Raw genomic sequence first — 19,764 nt, forward strand, 5'->3', positions numbered from 1 at the left:
GGAAGGCCACACGGTCACAGGAGAGTGTGCAAATGCCACACGAGTGCCTGATGTCAAGATCAAAAATGAGTTTCTGGAGCTGAGAGGCAGCAGTTCTACCAGCTGGATTACTGTGCCACCTCAAATACTGCTGCTACCGTATCCCTCCCCCATCTCGCTCCCTGTCTCCTTCCTCACTCCAAAAAATTGTCCATTTTCTGCCTTTATGGAATTAGCTCTATTTATAATCTTCATAGTCCATACAACTAGGACATGCCTTTCCTGATGCTCACTGCCATCAATTCAATACAGTCTGTCCCAATGCTTCAACCCCACTCTCTTTTCCTCCTTAGACAAGGCAACAATGAAGCACTTGTTACACTGGAATGGCCCCTCATTGTCCAGTGATGCAGGACTCTAGACTCTTGCCCTTGTAGGGGCTGTACCAAGCTTCAGTGCATCCCTCAGCACCTATTCCTGTACCTCAGAATGTGCACATTGGCAGCATTCCCTTAGGAATAGCCACCTAGACAGGACGACCAACAAGTTTCCTTTCGGTGAGGCCTAATTTGGAGTATTGTGTGCAGTTCTGGTCACCTACCATGGTATCAAGGAAGATCGTCAATAAGATTGAAAGTGCACAGAGAAAATTTGCACAGATATTGTTGGGACTTAAGAATCTTAAAACCTTATTATCTTATATGTGCTACATGTGCCTTATGCTTTGTGACTGTTGGTACTGTGTTTTGCACCTTGGGCCCAGAATAACATTGTTTCATTTGCCTGTATTCATGTATGATTGAATGACAATTAAATTTGAACTATAACTAACTGAGCTATAGGGAAAGGTTGAATAGGTTGGTACTTTATTCCCTGAAGAGTAGGAGAAAGAGGGGAGATTTGATAGGGGCATACATCTATCAAATATATACCTCTATCAAAATATACAATAATTGAGGAATATAGTACCTGGGCCTCTGTACCCCCTCTGCAACAGGATCCTCGACTTCCTAACCAGAAGATCACAATCTATGCAGATTGGCGACAATATCATCTTCTCGCTGATGATCAACACTGGCTTAGCCCACTGCTCTACTCCTTCTACCCCCATGACTGTGTGGCTAGGAGCTTGAAGAGATTTGGTATGTCAACAAATACACTCAAGAATGTCTATAGATGTACTATGGAGAGCATACTGACAGGCTCTATCACTGTCTGGTATGGAGGAGGGGGGTTGCTACTGCAAAGGACCAAAAGAAGCTACAGAAAGTTGTAAAATTAGTCAGCTCCATTTTGGGGACTAGCCTCCATAGTTCCAAGACATCTTCAAGGAGCAGTACCTCAGAAAGACGGTTCTCATTATTAAGGATCCCTATCACCCAGGGCATGCCCTTTTCACATTGTTACCACCAGGAAGAAGGCACAGAAGCCTAAAGGCACACACCCAGTGATTCAGGAACAGCTTCTTCCTTTGCAAGGGGTAAGTAAGAGGAGGTATCTGAGAGTTGCCATCTGGCCTCAGCAAGGTCAGTCCACTGCACTACAACAGCACTAACTTTGTCTGTGGGTTTGATAGTAAGGTTGGGATTGGTGCAGAGAGAGTCGAGGATATAGCATTCAGAGGGAGTGGGGCTCACGGAGAGAGGAGTGCTGAGTTGAGATGGTTCATGTATCGCCAGCAATTAGAGATGAAAAAATCCAGAGCAGGCAGAGAACCAGAGAGAAGTGTCCAAGAAGAGTAGGGTTGGAGATGGGTGGAGGGGTCATCGGGGTGGGGTGGGAAATTCTTGTCAAAGAAGTGGGCTCAATGATGGAGATGACAGAAGAGGAGCTTAGCATCATGGTGGGTGTGGGACTCTCTGAGATGCAGACAAAGGGGAACAAAGACCTTAGAGAGGCAAAGGGTCGGAAGGAATGATGAAGACGTGGCAGGGATTAGAGGAGAGTTGATGGTGTCAGATGAAGGGGAAGGGTTGGGGTGTTCAGGGAAGGTAGGGTGGGAGGAAGATGGCTTTGAGGACCCAAGAGGAGATGGGGAAACCTAAGATATATAGTATTATGTACAATATATATATTTGTAATAATATAGGTTATATTGTATATCTGGTATATATTTCTTACTGTAATTTGTAGTATATTTAATGTATATATAATGGGGTTTTGATTGCAACATTTAAGCAAAGTTTGGATAAGTACGTGGATGGGAGGGGTATGGAGGAATATGGTTCAATTGTGGGTCGATGGAACTAACAGTTCAGCATAGACTAGATGGGCTGAAGGATCTGTTTCTGCACTATAGTGATCTATGACTCTATGAGCAAAACGTTGTGTAGACTTATGGATCACAGCCTGTAGGTCATGTTCCATCCTGGCTGAAGCTGAAGGTGGTTCAGATGACTCCCATGGCACAGGAGCAGGGTATAGACCACACACACTGTGTTCAGCAGTAAGCAGAGTACCTGGCCCCTGATGACCATGTTCCTTCCCATCATCAAGAGGAAGCACAACTTCTACAGTCCCGTGTTAGTTGAACCTTGCCTACATACTTCAGCCAACTTTTGCTACAAATCTCAGCTGCTCTGAACCCGATCCTCAGTAATTCCAGTATTTAATGTTGTAAGACCTGTTTATGTTGGGGGAGCCCTATCCCCTCTGGTTTTGCTATAAGAAGATAAGAAATCGGAGCATGAGTAGGCCATCTAGCCCGTCGAAACTGCCCCACCATTCAATAAGATCATGGCTGCCTGCCTTTTCCCCATAGCCCTAATTCCCCATCTATGTGAAAACCTATCCAACCTTGTCTTAAATATATTTCCTGAGGTAGCCTCCACTGCTTCATTGGGCAGAGAATTCCACCGATTCACCACCCTCTGGGAAAAGCAGTTCCTCCTCCTCTAAATCTACTCCCCAGAATCTTGAGGCTATGTCCCCTAATTCTAGTCTCACCTAGCAGTGGAAACAACTTCCCTGCCTCAATCTTATCTATCCCTTTCATATTTCATATGTGTCTATAAGATCTCCTCTCATTCTTCTCAATTCCAGTGAATACAGTCCCAGGCAACTCAATCTCTCCTCATAGTCTAACCCCTTCATTTCTGGAATCAACCTGGTGAACCTCCACTGCACTGCCTCCAAAGCCAGTATATCCTTCCTCAAGTAAGGAGACCAGAACTGCACACAGTACTCCAGTGCGGTCTCACTAGTACCCTGTAAAGTTGCAGCATACTCTCCCTGCTTTTAAATTCAATCCTTCTAGCAATGAAGACCAACATCCCATTTGCCTTCTTGATAGCCTGCTGCACCTGCAAACCAACCAATTGTGATTCATGCACAAGTGCACTGCACTATCTGCACGCCATTGCACCATGCAGTTAACATGGAGATTACAGCAACAGGCAAAGCCATCATCTTCCACAGGAATCGCAACGGTAGTCCCATTAGCAATTCCACAGACAAATCACTAACCATGCAGAGATTTGTCTGGGGGCCATCCTGACTTGACTAATTAGCTAGCATTGTTCACTGGTCAGCATGAGACAGGCTGACAGCAGCATGCAGGGAACATGATGTTAAAGAGAGGTAAAGCAACACCATGCATGAGATACTCTGTTGAGACAAAGTGTGAGCTTGCTCACGTCTACACCTACCTTTATTTTCAACAGCAGAGGCAGCAAGCAGCACTGAGCTGAAAACTCACGCTGTCTTGCCCATTTCACTTCTGACCTCTGCTCTTTGCTCGGGGGAAATTCACCATTTTATTTATAGCAATATTTGGAGATCATTTTGCACGTTAGTAATTGCTTCCCACAGTGGCACTGAGCTGCCTGTGGCTAATATCTTTGAGTGTTTAAATGGTTGAACACGCATAAAGTTGTCCTGGGTGCTGTTGTGTCTGAAATTGTAGGGAAAGACATGGCCCATTTGTTTTGCCTCATCAATGGTTCATCATAATGTTCCAGAAATAAAAGATAATACAACATCCAAATCTCAAGCTTTGATCTCCTGGCTAAGTAGTTTCTTGTTGAGAACGTCAGCGTTCCATGACAAAAAAATCTTAATCATTAAAATTCTGCAAAGAATGAAAAGGATTTGCAATTAATAGAGTACATCATAACATCAGGGTGTCTCTAAGTACTTCACAGCTTATATAATGCTCTTAATGTTTAGTCGATATTGTAATGAATGAAACCCAACTTACAAGAGTGTGCACAGCAAGTATCCAGGATTAGGAATGCAGTAATGAGTCAATCTCTTTTTCTGTTGCTGATTAGGTGGACAAGCGGTAAACAGGACATCAGAGGCACACCCTCACTCTTCTAACAAATAATGTCATGGGATCTCTTCCTCCCAGAAGAGGGAGTGGGCCTAATAGCTTGTTTGAGCTTGGCATCTTGAGTGATACAACACTCCTTCAGAGTTGCTCTAGTCTTTTATGCTGGGCTCCCGAGAGTCGGCTCAAAAGTGAGCAGACTGTTACTAACCAAAGGCATAACTAACAGGTAGTCCTGCTACATAACACTTTCAACATGTAGCCTGCTTTGTGAGGCTAGATACATTGTGCATGCAGCACGTTCCCAAGGACAGGAATGTGGTGAAGAGTCAATCAGTTTCAAAGCTCGGCTCAAAATGTGAGGATTCCGATTTAGATGTTTGCCAGTTTAAATTTTCTGTCATCAAACGATGTCATATCCATGTACTACTTCTCTAGCCAGAGGCTCCTACCCACTCCATTCTTCTCAGTGCTGTACCTAACCCCATTGAGTTTTGGACTTCACTTTCAGGCTGTTTCCAACACTGTGACTTTGCTCAGCCCTACTCCTACTTCATCTCATCTGCAAATTGAAACCCAAACCTGTGCCTTTGTTACCTTTAACCTTAGTTATTCCCTCTCCTAGATGGCCTCACCCATTCTATTAGATGTCAATGTCAGGTCACAAGCTGTTTGTCCCTTGTCCTGTCCACCCATCACCTATGTCCTCATTGGCTCACACTGGCTCCTTGTCAAGTTATGCCTCAGTTATGCCTGTGCTACAGCACCAAACGCTGGTCTGCACCTTTTTGTGAAATGCTTTTTCTACATTCTCGTATCCATCTAAGTTTGGTGCCACTGCATAGTTACCTCCTGAATATCTCTGCAATTAACCAGTCAATAAAAGAACAGATTGATGGAGATAATTTAAGAAGAGCAATAAAAGAACAAACAAAGGCAGGCTGGTCTGCAATACCTCCTCAGTCCAGCCTATACATGACTAGTATAGGTCAGTTGTGGAGAGCGCCCTCTTCTTTGTGGTGGCGTGTTGGGGAGGAAGCATTAAGAAGAGGGACGCCTCACGTCTTAATAAGCTGGTAAGGAAGGCGGGCTCTGTCGTGGGCAAAGTACTGGAGAGTTTAACATCGGTAGCTGAGCGAAGGGCGCTGAGTAGGCTACGGTCAATTATGGATAACTCTGAACATCCTCTACATAGCACCATCCAGAGACAGAGAAGCAGTTTCAGCGACAGGTTACTATCGATGCAATGCTCCTCAGACAGGATGAAGAGGTCAATACTCCCCAATGCCATTAGGCTTTACAATTCTACCGCCAGGACTTAAGAACTTTTTAAAAGCTATTATTAATGCTTTTTGAGAGAGTGATTTAGATGCATATCATATTTTTTACTGTTAAGTATTGTATGTAATTAGTTTTGCTACAACAAGTGTATGGGACATTGGAAAAAAGTTGAATTTCCCCATGGGGATGAATAAAGTATCTATCTATCTATCTATCTATCTATCTATCTATCTATCTATCTATCTATCTATCTATCTATCTATCTATCTATCTATCTATCTAGTCTAACACAAATGTAAAGCAGTTGGCTTTGGCAGCTCTCTGAAGTGTCTAATTCAGCCACTCAGGTTCCATATTCACAATCTTCTGAGCTTTGATGTCTGGCTAGTGAATTTTATCAGATGTTACTACCCCAAAGATACTATAATTTCATTATTATTATTACAGTTTGCTCAGGGGTATAATAATCCCTAGCAATGCCAGTGAGATTAAATGGATTGGGAAATATATGAGCACTCTGGCCTCTGGGCCTGTCAACAGAATTACCGATGTTCCTGACCCTTGGTGTTCCAAACCCTTGTCTGGCTACACACCAGTCCCTAGCCCAGAGCCCATCCTCTGCACCGACTGCACGCCCCTTCACTCTGAAATCCCAGAATGACAAGTGATCCAGAAGCTGACACATCGGGTTTTTCAAACAGTTGGATGCCAATTGACCAAAGTTCTGCATATCAAGTTCACATAAAACACTGATCACCAAACTAAAGAGGGACAATAACTTATGACATCTGCAATGAAGAAATAAAATTAAATGCTGTTTCGGGAACCATTCAGCAGAGCAGCAACTTTAAACGCAGACTCCACACCAACCCATCATGTTCCTTAAGATTGTCTTATCAATCTCCTTCTTCAGCTCTTTACTTTTCCACTTATCACCTGCCAGCTTTTTATTTCATCCCTCCTTCCCCCTCACCTGGTCTCACCTATCACCTCCACCTTCATATTCTGGCTTCTTTGCCCTTCCTTTCCAGTCCTGATGAAGGGTCATGGGCTGAAATGTCGACTGTTCATTCCTCTCCGGAGATGCTGAGTTCCTTCAGCATTGTGTGAACTGAAAATTGTGAAGTCATCCATTATGCAAGCGTTCCCACTTCTGATCATTTGATGGTGAGAAGGTCATTGGTGAAGCTGTTGAAGATGGTTGGATCCAAGACATTTCCCTGAGGAACTCATATTGGGGTGTCCTGAGGCTGATATGATTGACCTTAAACAGACACACAAGCATCCTCCTCTCTGTGGGGTATAACTCCAACCATTGGGATATTTGTGCCTTAATGCCATTAACCTCAGTTTTACCCAGAGTCCATGTGAAGTCAGCTCTGGCAGACTGGGTGGATGAGATCAACAGTGGGATCTATTGGCCAGTACGGCGTTTCTGCAGTGCTCTGTGGAGACCGAAGGGCATGACGAGGCACAGAAGAAGCCATGGTCATCCACCGCAACCGAGGATGACCCCAGTTGTGATGACTAGTCATATTACCGGACCTGAACTTGAGGGCGAGAGAGTGGAACTGTCACAGTGCAATGGCTTTTCCACTTTACAAACTCTCCCGCACAAGTTCCTTCGCGCAGTTCAGTGCGCAGAGTGGCTGGCGAGCCTTGGTTAGACTCACTCACAACAACCTAGAGGACAGGCTCCAGGCAGAACTAGTCACTGGCCAACGAAGAATAAAGTATTCACAGTGGCTCCACTACCAGACAAAGGACAGTTTCCATGTCCTTATTGTAGATATCCAGATCTATCACAATTTGGACTCACCAGCTGCCTTTGAATGCACAAGAACTGCACAGATCTAACTCATCGTTGGATACGATGGACCACCAATCACCTGGACTCCATGAATCCATACTTACCTAAATTCTGCCTGTTGCCGAGGGCAGCAACTCTCATGTTACATCTGATATTGTTGTTTATACATACGTGGAGCAATAGAGTCCATAGACAAGTAGGCCCTAGTAATTCCTAAGCAGGGTCTCGGGAACAGGTTATTGGAGAGTAGGTATGTTTGACAGTATTGTCAATGACTCCTTCAATACTGCTGATGGACAGCTTGGGTTGTAATTAATGGATTTGTACTGCTATTTTGCAAACAGAAAGCAATGAACAGTATTCACACCTTCCCATCTCTCTGATGCCAGGGAGGGTTGCTGTTCCTCCAGGATGGCCTCAAATCAAAGGTTATGGGAGAAGGGAGGAGAACAATGAGATTGAAAGGGATAATAAATCTGCCATGATTGAATGGCAGAAGGGACTCAATGGGCTGAATGGCCTGATCCAGCTCTTGCTGGATTATTTATTTATGGCCTTATTCTTCAGGAATGGAAGATTAATCCTACTTTGAGCAACTTGGGGGAAGAGTCTTCCGTGTAATGTGAATCGAAACTGAAAACAAAAAAAATGCAGATTCTAGAAATCTGAAACACAGAAAAACGGAATATTGCTGAATGTAGCAGGCTAGGCAGCATTGCAATGTTTCAGATTAATGACCTTTCATCAGAACCTTTCATGCGTTGTGTTTACCTCCATCCTTTAATCACAAAAGCATTGAGCTGACTGAGTGATTGACAGCAATCACCCACTGAGCTAGCAGAAGGTGTGATTTCCATTGGTTAGGGAAGATGGGCCAATGTGAATGGATGAGCTCAGTGACCAATAAGAGGAAAGCAGGCTCCATCTGCCACCCTGAGCTCCGCGTTGCATGCCGCGTCAATGGAATCGCAGGAGACGGCAGACACTGGAATTTGGCGCAGCAAGTGACCTGCTGGAGAAAAGGGCCACTCTGAATCTATGGGAGGAAAGCACCCAGGGTTTCAATGCAAAACATTAACAATACAGTTGCTGCTTAACCTGCAGAGTTCCTCCATCATATCGTTGTTTGCCGCGTCAAAGCCTCTTCCTAGGGAGAGCCCCAGGGTGGAGGAATAATACCTCAGCTTCTGCTTGGGTAGTTTACAACAGAATGGCATGAACATCGAGTTTTCCAGTTTTAGGTTAACCCTTCCTTCTGGTGTATTTTCTATTGCTCTCCGGTATTCCCCATGTTCTCTTATGTCCTCTTTATGGCCCCCTCTCCCTCATACACACAAAGTTCACCCACAGGCTCCCTCCCCATCCTGCCTCTTCCATTATCCCATCTGGTTCTGATTCTTTCTGCCACACACTTCTCCCCAAACGGTTCCCGTTATCATTCCAGCTGTGCTAGACGTTTCTGTTCCTCCTTGTCTCCTTCTAGCTCCTTCAATCTTCCCTGCCTCTCTTTTTATTGTCTGCCTACATCCACCACCCACCTGCCCCTGTCTCCTAACTCCACACCTCCCCCCTCCCCAATATATCTCGACCTTCACCCCTCATCGGTCCGCCTCACCTTGGACTCATACCTCACCACTCCCCCATTTCCTCTTTCTCCTCCCAGTCCTGGTATAGGGTTGTGACCAGAAGTTTCAACAATTGCTCCCCCACCTCCACAACCCCCATGCTCGACCTACTGAGTTCCTCCAGTCGATTATTTGTTGCTCAACTTAGGAAATAAGTTACTGTAGGTCCAAGTGGCGACCCTGGGGACTCGAGTTGCAGTTCCATTCCCTGAGCTACAGTAGGGAGGCACTCGGTCTGATTCTGACCTGTTGGCAGTGAGATTAAGGATAGCTTTATCGGTCGCCTATACATCGAAACATCGATACATTGCAGTAAAATGCATCTTTGAACTTTGAACATGTGTCAATGACCAACACAGTCCAAAGATGTGCTGGGGGCAACAAGCAAATGTCGCCATGCTTCTCGACCAGCACAGAATGCCCACAAAACAGCCGATGTTGTCGGAAATCAGAATTGGGATTCCCGCAACCAGATCCTAAATGAATTCAGGGAAGCTGATAATCGGCTGCCCGATTGTTCGGAAATCTCCATGGTTGGACAGCTCATGGGTGCGGATTCCAGTGTTCCCTTTACTCCTCTTAGACCACTCGGTCCCTCTACCCCTGCAGGACCCTGGCTCTGGTACCTCCTTTACCATTCCAGGACCTCGTTCCCACACTGCCTCTACTATTCTGCAACCTCATGCTTCCTTTCCCCAGTATGGGCACTCTCTCTGACACTCTTAGACCGTGGCACCAGCTCTCCCTCTGTTGCTCTGGGTCCCCAGCATCCACCCTCCCTCAACTGCTTCAGGACTACTCACTCCCTCCAGCATTCCAGGACCACACACTCCCTCGCTCCCTCTGCGTCTGTGGGACCCCAGTTCCCTCGCTCCCTCTGCGTCTGTGGGACCCCAGTTCCCTCGCTCCCTCTGCGTCTGTAGGACCCCAGTTCCCTCGCTCCATCTGCGTCTGTGGGATCCCAGTTCCCTCGCTCCCTCTGCATCTGTGGGACCCCAGTTCCCTCGCTCCCTCTGCATCTGTGGGACCCCAGTTCCCTCGCTCCCTCTGCGTCTGTGGGACCCCAGTTCCCTCGCTCCCTCTGCATCTGTGGGACCCCAGTTCCCTCGCTCCCTCTGTGACTGTGGGACCCCAGTTCCCTCGCTCCCTTTGCATCTGTGGGACCCCAGTTCCCTCGCTCCCTCTGCATCTGTGGGACCCCAGTTCCCTCGCTCCCTCTGTGACTGTGGGACCCCAGTTCCCTCGCTCCCTTTGCATCTGTGGGACCCCAGTTCCCTCGCTCCCTTTGCATCTGTGGGACCCCAGTTCCCTCGCTCCCTCTGCGTCTGTGGGACCCCAGTTCCCTCGCTCCCTCTGCGTCTGTGGGACCCCAGTTCCCTCGCTCCCTTTGCATCTGTGGGACCCCAGTTCCCTCGCTCCATCTGCGTCTGTGGGACCCCAGTTCCCTCGCTCCCTTTGCATCTGTGGGACCCCAGTTCCCTCGCTCCCTCTGTGACTGTGGGACCCCAGTTCCCTCGCTCCCTCTGTGACTGTGGGACCCCAGTTCCCTCACTCCCTCTGCGACTGTGGGACTGCAGTTCCCTCGCTCCCTCTGCATCTGTGGGACCCCAGTTCCCTCGCTCCCTCTGTGACTGTGGGACCCCAGTTCCCTCGCTCCCTCTGCATCTGTAGGACCCCAGTTCCCTCGCTCCCTCTGCGTCTGTGGGACCCCAGTTCCCTCGCTCCCTCTGCATCTGTGGGACCCCAGTTCCCTCGCTCCCTCTGCATCTGTGGGACCCCAGTTCCCTCGCTCCATCTTCCTATCGCTGCAACTGAAAGCAAGTTCATTTTCCCAGTCCTGGTGGTGGGTTCGGGCCTGATACACGTTAAACTCTCCAAATCATACACCCCCTCTTGCCACTCTCACCTCTGCAAGTCTCTACACCCCTCCTCCACTCATTCCTCATTTCCAGGACCAAACATTCTGAATCGATTTCCCATGTTCTAATAACTTAACAGTTAATAATTTAATAACTTACAAAATAATATCCCTTATTCATTTCCCTGCTCCACCTTCCTTCCCATCAGATTTCACCATCTTCCAGCCTCTGTCACTAGTTCCACCCGTCCCTCCTCCATCTGCCTATCACCCCTCCTCACCTGGATCCAGCTGTCACCTGCCAGCTCTTGCCCCACCCCTGCCCTGTACACTTTTATATTCTTGCTGTCTCCACTTTAGCTTTCTATTCAGATGAAGTGTCTCGACCTGAAGCATCAACTGTTCATTTCTCTTGATGGGCTCTGTATGACCCAGATTGTGTGGCTCCAGATTCCAGCACCTGCGGTATCTTGCATGTCCATATTTGTAGTTTCTCACTGAGAAGTTTCCTTTCCTACTGATTATGCTGAACTTGTTCTGCTGTCCATTAAGATCATGGCTGATAATTTATCCAAGTGCCATTGCTGTACACTTTCCACTGAGTGTTTCAAATGAATGCAATATTGGAGCATCCACAGCTCCATAGGACAGAGAATTTGAGAGATTAACCTCCCTCTGAGTGAAGAAATCTTTCCTCCTCTCAGTCTCAGACAGCTTGCCAAAGAGATTTTTAAAGATGTCATACGTACATTGAAACGTGTTGCTTGTGTCAGATCAGAGAGGATTGAGCTGGGCAGCCCACAAGTGTCACCGTGCTTCCGGTGCCAACACAGCAGGCAACATCTCACTAACCCTAACCCGTACATCTTCGGAATGTGAGAGGAGTTTGGAGCACCCGGAGGAAACCCACACGGTCACAGGAAGAAAGTACAAATTCATTACTGACAGTGGTGGGAATTGAAGCCCGGTCTTACAGTCGATGCTGTAAAGCATCTCACTAACTGTGACGCTGCTGTGTCCCAATGCTTCCTGGTCCTACACTCCTCAGTTACGAGAAACATTCTCCCTGCTTCCAATCTGCCAAATTATTCATTTTTTAATCCAATCTCTCAGTCTTCCAAACTTTGGAGAACATGGAGCCATTTTAAAGGGCCATATGAATGCCTGTTGATACAGGGTTAGGATCAGACTGCACCTGTCAGTCTTTATAGAGAAATGTTACAGAGGCTGTGCCATTACCTAAAACAGCAGGAAAGTCAGCAAAACTAACTCATATGATACCTAATAACTGAGTGTGATTGGCAGCAATGTTTTAGTACCTGGGGGATTGTACAGTAGATCTTTTCACAGCCTCTGAATGACATTGAAAACACATATGATTGATAAGAAGGAATAATTACTAAAAGTCAAGGGGAAGCGAAACTAGTTCTGTTGTTCAGGGAACAAATGTATATGTACATCAAACTTCTGAATTTAGTAATGTGGGAGCTTGATCTTATGTTGGCACGTCCTCAAGACAGGTGTTCGGAACAGCCTGCGTTACAGCAAGGTCACAGCATTGGCTGTGACCATCAGAAAGTGAAGGGTTAAGTTGAGTGAATAATGGGCAGTCTTTTCTTGGAACTGAGCTGTGGGATTTTCATGAGATTGTAAACAGAACCTCTATTAAATTGAAAAGTAGAGCTTCTCAGCGTGCTGCTGTCTCTCAATACTACATCATAGTGCTGGGTGTAGTTTATTCTCTTCAAGTCTTGGAAATGACACTTGAACTACAGTACTCCACAAAAGTCTTAGGCACATACCGTGCCTATAAAAAGTATTCAACCCTTGGAAGTTTTCATGTTTTATTGTTTCACAACATTGAATCACAGTGGATTTAATTTGGCTTTTTGGACACTCATCAACAGAAAAAGACACTTTCATGTCAAAGTGAAAGCAGATCTCTACAAAATGATCTAAATTAATTACAAATATAAAACACAAAATAATTGATTGCATAAGTATTCACCCCCTTCAAGTCAGTATTTAGTCAATGCACCTTTGGCAGCAATTACAGCCTTGAATCTGTGTGGACAGGTCTCTATCAGATTTGCACATCTGGACACTACAATTTTTCACCATTCTTCTTTACAAAATTGCTCAAGCTCTGTCAGGTTGCGTGGAAATCGTGAGTGACCAGCTCTTTTCAAGTCCAGCCACAAATTCTCATTGGATTGAGGTCTGGACTCTGACTTGGCCACTCCAGGACATTAACCTTGTTGTTTTTAAGCCATTCCTGTGTAGCTTGGCTTTATGCTTGGGATCATTGTCTTGCTGGAAAACAGATCTTCTCCCAGGCCACAGTTCTCTTGCAAACTGCATCAGGTTTTTTTCCCAAGATTTCCTTGTATTTTGCTGCATTCATTTTGCCCTCTACCTTCACAAGCCTTCTAGATCCTGCAGCAGTGATGCATCCCCACAGCTTACGCCAAACATAGTGTTTAGTCTATGGCCAGAAAGCTCAATTTTGGTTTCATCAGACCATGGAAACTTCTATCTAACTTCAGAGTCTTCCACATGACTTCTGGCAAACTCTATCTGAGATTTCACGTGAGTCTTGTTCAACAGTGGCTTTCCCTTTGCCACTCTCCCATAAAGCTGTGACTGGTGAAGCACCCAGGCAACAGATGTTGAATGCACAGTCTCTCCCATCTCAGCCACTGAAGTTTGTAACTCCTCCGGAATTGTCATACGTGTCTTGGTGGCCTCCGTCACTAGTCCCTTTCTTGCATGTTCACTGGGGATTTGTGGATGGCCTGCTCTAAGCAGATTTAAAGCTGTGCCATATTCTTCACATTTTTTGATGATTGACTAAACAGTACTCCAAGGGATATGGAATGATTTGGAAATTTTCTTGTATCCACCTCCTGACCTGTGCTTTTCAATAACCTTTTCATGGAGTTGCCTGGAGTGATCTTTTGTCTTCATGATATAGTTTTGCCAGGATACTGACTCACTAGCAGTTGGACCTCCAGATACAGGTATATTTTTAGTACAATAAATTGAAACTTCTTGACTGCACACAGTGATCTCCATTTAATTAATTATGTGCCTTCTAAAACCAATTGGCTGCACCAGTAATGATTTGGTGTGTCCTATTAAAGGGGGTGAATGCTTATGCAATCAATTGTTTTGTGTTTTATATCTGTAATTGATTTACCGTAGATCACTTTGTAGAGATCTGTTTTCACTTCGACATGAAAGAGTATTTTTTTCTGTTGATCAGTGTCAAAAAAAATTAAATCCACTCTGATTCAATGTTATAAAATAATAAAACATAAAAACTTCCAAGGGGTGAACACTTTTTGTAGGTACTGTGTATATAGCTAGGATGCCTAAGACTTTTGCACAGTGCTGTAGTAAAAACTAAGTTTATGACATATGTGAGTGAAGATAAACCTGATTCTGATAAGGGGTTCTAATGTGGACTGAGAATGGGAAGGAGGCAGGGAGAGGGGAATTATTGTTGGGAAAAGGGGAAGGGAAAGGGGAGGGAGCAGGAAGCACCAGAGAGACGTTCTGTGATGATCAATAAACCAATTGTTTAGAATCAAATGAACTTGCCTGGTGTCTTGGGGCTGGGTGTGTCTGCACCTGTGTAACCCCCTGTCCCTAGCACTCCTTCTCTGCCACCTGTCCCACACCCTACCCACGGCACTCAAATCCTCTCCATTCCCAACTTCCTTTCCTCCCAGCAGATTTACCAACTCGCTGTCTGCTCCACGTTGACAAATACAGTTCTGTGCAAAAGTATTGGAAACCCTGGCTAAATACTGTATATGTACCTAAGATTTTGCACAGTACCATTTACTTGTACCTTGTTGCAAAATACTCTCTGTGTTAAAGTAGCTTTGTTGGTTATTCTGCTGTTTTAATAAATCCCCCATTGGCTACTGGGATTTTGAGCAACTAATATTAGTAAAGAGTGGTATGCATCGTCCGGGCTTTAAAAAGGCACTATATTAATGCCTGTTTTTATGTAATAAGTGGTATAATCAATTGAAGCTGACATTGTATCACATGAAGGGATATTGAAATCAAATAGTAAATGTCTATAAATGTTCTGTGGAGAGGATTTGGATTGGTTACATCATCATCTGGTATGGAGGCTCCAGAGCACAGGATTGGAAAAGTCTGCGGAGGGCTGTAAACTCGGTCAGCTCCATCATGGGCACCAGCCTCCTTGGCAGTGAGGGCACCTTCAAAAGGTAATGCCTCAAGAAGGCAGCATCCATCATTAAGGACCCCACCACCCAGCACATGCCCTCTTCTCATTGCTACTGTCAGGGAGGAGGTACAGGAGTCTGAGGACAAACTCAACATTTCAGGAACAGCTTCTCCCCCTCCATCATCAGATTTCTCAATGGACCGTGAATCCATGAACACTACCTTTTTTTGCTCCCTTTTTGCAATACTTCTGTTTGTTATACATTTCTTACTGTAACAGTCATTTTTTATGTATCGCACTGTACTGCTGCCGCAAAACAACAAATTTCACAACGTACGACAGCGATGAAAATCCTGATTCAGATTCGGTTCAGACAGAGAAGCTGTGGGGAATGTCCAACAGGAGGAGGACCCCTGAGTAGGAAGGGGAATGCTGCTTGGCCCAACTTTTGGGCTTAGTACCGAGGCTGGTCCTCGAGCACACACATTGAGAAGTGGCTACATGTGGGTTAGGGGCATTGTAGGGTGACATCACAGGGGGTGAGTGTGGGACGCGCTCTAATGGAGTCTGAGTACATGGAGTTGAATGTGGGGTGGAGTCTGAGGGCAGAGGAGTGAGCTGAAGTCTAGGACAGTGAGTATGTGTGTTGGCTTCTGAGCAGACAGCTGTGAGTGTGGGATCTGGGCTGGCTTCTGTGCGGGGGAGGCTGGGTGAGGTTTAGATCTCTGAGAGGAGGAACTGGATTCTAACAGGGTGTGGGTAAGTTAGCGTATGGTGTACGAGTTAGTGTAGGGCAAGGGTGTGGGCATGAATGTGGGGAGTAGATAGGTGAGGGGGAGGTAGAGCTGGGATGAGTGTGGGCTATGGTTAAGGTGGTTGCAGGAGTGGTGTGGGGTAGATGTGATCAGGTGGGTTGGGGTGAGTGGTGTGGGGTTAGAGAAGGAGTAATGTAGGATGTGGCTGGGTATGCTGGCATGTGTGGGGTTAGAGTGAGGATGAGTCCAGGGTGTGGTTAGGTGAGTGTGCTCAATGTTGGTGTTAGGGTGGGGGTTGGTGTGAGTTGTGAGGGTGGGGATGACTGTGGGGCGTGATTGGATGAGGGGGAGATGGTTAGAGTAGGGATGGATGGAGGGTGGAGGTGGGTTGTGGGTGGTTAGTTGGGTACAGGAGAGGACGGATGGTATGCGCGCTTGGTGACGGAATCCGTGTGGAGAGCGAGCCAGCCAGTACCACATCCGTATGAGGAGAGGACCGAGGCTTGTGGTGGCGATGACTTGGGTTCACACCCCCTGAAGGCCAGGCAGTTGGCCAGGAGCAGATAGAGTTGGGGTGGTTCTTCACTGGATCATGAGTGGAAGATTCTGGCTTGATGGATTGGTATAGGGTATGGACAGGTCAACATGGGCTGGGTGTAAAGGAGGGGACTGTATTCCTTACAGTCGACGTTTCAGGCCGAGACCCTTCATCAGGACTAGAAAAAAAGGTCGGGTAGGGGAGAGTGTAGCTAGAATAAGAATCAAATCAGGTTTAATCTCACTGGCATCCGTCATGAGAAGGGGGAGAGGAGCGCCAACTGGCAGGTGGTAGGTCAAACCTGGTGAGGGGGAAGGTGAATGGGTCGGGGACTGGGGGACTGAAATGGGAAGCTGGGAGGTGATAGACTGAAAAAGATAAAGGGCTGAAGAAGAAGGAATCTGATAGGAGAGCAGGTTGAGAGATGGGGAGCGGGTTACCTGAAAGTGGAAGAGTCGATGTTCATGCTGTTGGGTCGTCAGCTGCGTAGGTGGAATATGAGGTGCTAGTTTATGTTTAGCCTCAGCCTGGTAGTGGAGACAGCCAAAGATAGGCAGGTTAGTGAGGGAATGTGTTGGGGACCTAAAAGTCTGGGTTCAACGGAGCAAGTGGTGTCTGAGTTGGGGTTTTGCATAAGAGCAACAGGCCTTTCAGGCTATCAAACCTATGTCAGGGTGGGTCAGGGTGAGATCTGGGTACACGTGGTCATGAATGGTGAAGTTGTTAGGATGAAGCCTTGTTTAGGCTCTGTCTCTACAGGGGTGGAAGAGCACGGATGGGTGTGAGGTGAAGAATGCAATGAGGGGTGTAGGGGTTGTTGGCTGGAGATTGAGTGTGAGGAAGCTGGGTGAGATCTGGGCGTATGCACTGGGGTCTAATCGTGAGAGGGTGGCGGGGTGGTGGGGGGGGGGGGGGGGGAAGGAAGTGATCTTTCTGCCGGTTCAGTTCAAGCTCATCCACAATCGCTCATGAGAACTGATGGATAAATCTGGTGGGTCCGAGATCCAAAAAACCAGAAATGAATCTGAAATCTGATTGAAAGACAGGAGCCTGAAAATCTCCAGGTGACATCAGTGTTGGGGAAGCAAACCATATTACATTTCCTCAATAGCAGGAGAGTAATTAGCATGCTGTGGGAGGCTTCTATGAGCTTTCATATCCTCTGCCTGTCAGTGTGCGTGCAAGGACCTAATCTCCGTGTCTGTGTGCTGGGACTATCAGTCATGTCATCTGTAGACTGATGAGTTTGCTGCTGTCAACAAAATGAAATTTCTGTGTGTACATTAGAAAGAGGTTTGTGTTATGCATTTGAGTGCCAGGATTTGGGACTGGAGCAAGAACGACAATGGAATAGTATGATTAAACATTTTTTATTGAGTCATGTTAGTGATGGTTCACGTGGGTAACTTATAGTACAAGAACAACGTCCCAAACCCGCAGAGACGGAAGCATGCACACTCGAAAGCCCACCTCTGTAAAGAGAACCTCCTGCATGTGGGAGGCTAATCGATACCTGGCTGATCAATCAGCCGCAAGCCAATTCTCATGATCGAATCAATACCGTTCGGACATTGGGAACAGAGTGCTAAATTCTTATTTGCCCAGGTTTGGAGGCTTGGAAAAGTCCCCGTTTTCCTCTTTTAATGAAGGATGTGCTGCTTTTGGGCAATGCATATAACTAACAGGAGGGGTGCCCACAGTGGGAAGGACTTCCTGCCGTGGACTCTCCTCCCACACCCCCAGTCAGCAGCGACTGCCAGCCACACACAGGTGAGCATGGGGTCATGGGATGTTGCATACACTTTTGCACTGAGTTTTGGTTAAAAACTAGTGAGTGCAATGTAGCTTCAGTAGAGAGTTTGAAAGTCCATCCCACTAACAATCTCAAATTAAGTTTATCAAAGTAATTTTATCGAGAAAAACAGCTCCACAAATCACACACAAAATGCTTTGCATGCCTTATGAGAATAGGTTCAGCAAGCTAACACGAGGAAATCTGCAGATGCTGGAAATTCAAGCAACACACACAAAATGCTGGTGGAACACAGCAGGCCAGGCAGCATCTATAAGGAGAAGCACTGTCAACGTTTCGGGCCGAGACCCTTCGTCAGGACTAACTGAAAGGAAAGATAGTAAGAGATTTGAAAGTAAGAGGGGGAGGGGGAAATGCAAAATGATAGGAGAAGACCAGAGGGGGTGGGGTGAAGCTGAGAGCCGGAAAGATGATTGGCAAAAGGGATACAGAGCTAGAGAAGGGAAAGGATCATGGGACGGGAGGTCCCCCTCTTTTCCTTCGCTACATCGATGACTGCATTGGCGCTGCCTCCTGCACGCATGCTGAGCTCGAGTTCATTAACTTTGCCTCCAACTTTCACCCTGCCCTCAGATTTACCTGGTCCATTTCCGACACCTCCCTCCCCTTTCTTGATCTTTCTGTCTCCATCTCTGGAAACGGCTTATCTACTGACATCTACTATAAGCCTACAGACTCTCACAGCTACCTGGGCTATTCCTCTTCCCACCCTGTCTCTTGCAAAAATGCTATCCCCTTCTCGTGATTCCTCCGTCTCCGCCGCATCTGCTCTCAGGATGAGGCTTTTCATTCCAGGATGAAGGAGATGTCTTCCTTTTTTAAACAAAGGGGCTTCCCTTCTTCCACCATCAAATCTGCTCTCAAACACACCTTTCCCATTTCCCGCACATCTGCCCTCACTTCATCCGCCCACCACCCCACTCGAGTTAGGGCTCCCCTTGTCCTCACCTACCACCCCACCAGCCTCCGGGTCCAACGTATAATTCTCCATAACTTCCGCCACCTCCGACAGGATCCCACTACCAAGCACATCTTTCCCTCCCCCCCCTTTCTGCTTTCCGCAGGGATCGCTCCCTACGCGACTCCCTTGTCCATTCGTCCCCCCCATCCCTTCCCACCGATCTCCCTCCTGGCACTTATCCTTGTAAGTGGAACAAGTGCTACACCTGCCCTTACACTTCCTGCCTCACCACCATTCAGGGCCCCAGACAGTCCTTCCAGGTGAGGCGACACTTCACCTGTGAGTCGGCTGGTGTGGTATACTGCATCCGGTGCTCCCGGTGTGGCCTTTTATATATTGGTGAGACCCGACGCAGACTGGGAGACCGTTTTGCTGAACACCTATGCTCTGTCCGCCAGAGAAAGCAGGATCTCCCAGTGGCCACACATTTTAATTCCATGTCCCATTCCCATTCTGATATGTCTATCCATGGCCTCCTCTACTGTCAAGATGAAGCCACACTCAGGTTGGAGGAACAACACCTTATATACCGGCTGGGTAGCCTCCAACCTGATGGCATGAACATTGACTTCTCTAACTTCCATGAATGCCCCTCTTCCCCTTCTTACCCCATCCCTGATATATTTAGGTTTTTTTCCTCTCTCTCTCTCTGCCTATCTCCCTGCCT

The 19,764-nt window shown here is 46.7% G+C and overlaps 1 protein-coding gene across 4 annotated transcripts in view; it reads left to right on the top strand.

The window, feature by feature from the left end:
* The window catches only part of grip2b (glutamate receptor interacting protein 2b), a 768,811-nt gene that overhangs the window by 587,064 nt on the left and 161,983 nt on the right, over window positions 1-19,764 (top strand). The window contains exon 1 of one of the 4 annotated variants that reach the window (XM_073072505.1): window positions 1,419-1,459. The exons of the other annotated variants lie outside the window; for them this stretch is intronic. The gene's annotated coding sequence lies outside the window, so the exon portion shown is untranslated. Of the gene's footprint in view, window positions 1-1,418; window positions 1,460-19,764 lie in introns of those variants that run through there. 4 annotated transcript variants of the gene reach the window in all.

This window comes from Hemitrygon akajei, chromosome 19 (genome assembly GCF_048418815.1).
Source record: "Hemitrygon akajei chromosome 19, sHemAka1.3, whole genome shotgun sequence".
NCBI classification, from domain to species: domain Eukaryota; kingdom Metazoa; phylum Chordata; class Chondrichthyes; order Myliobatiformes; family Dasyatidae; genus Hemitrygon; species Hemitrygon akajei.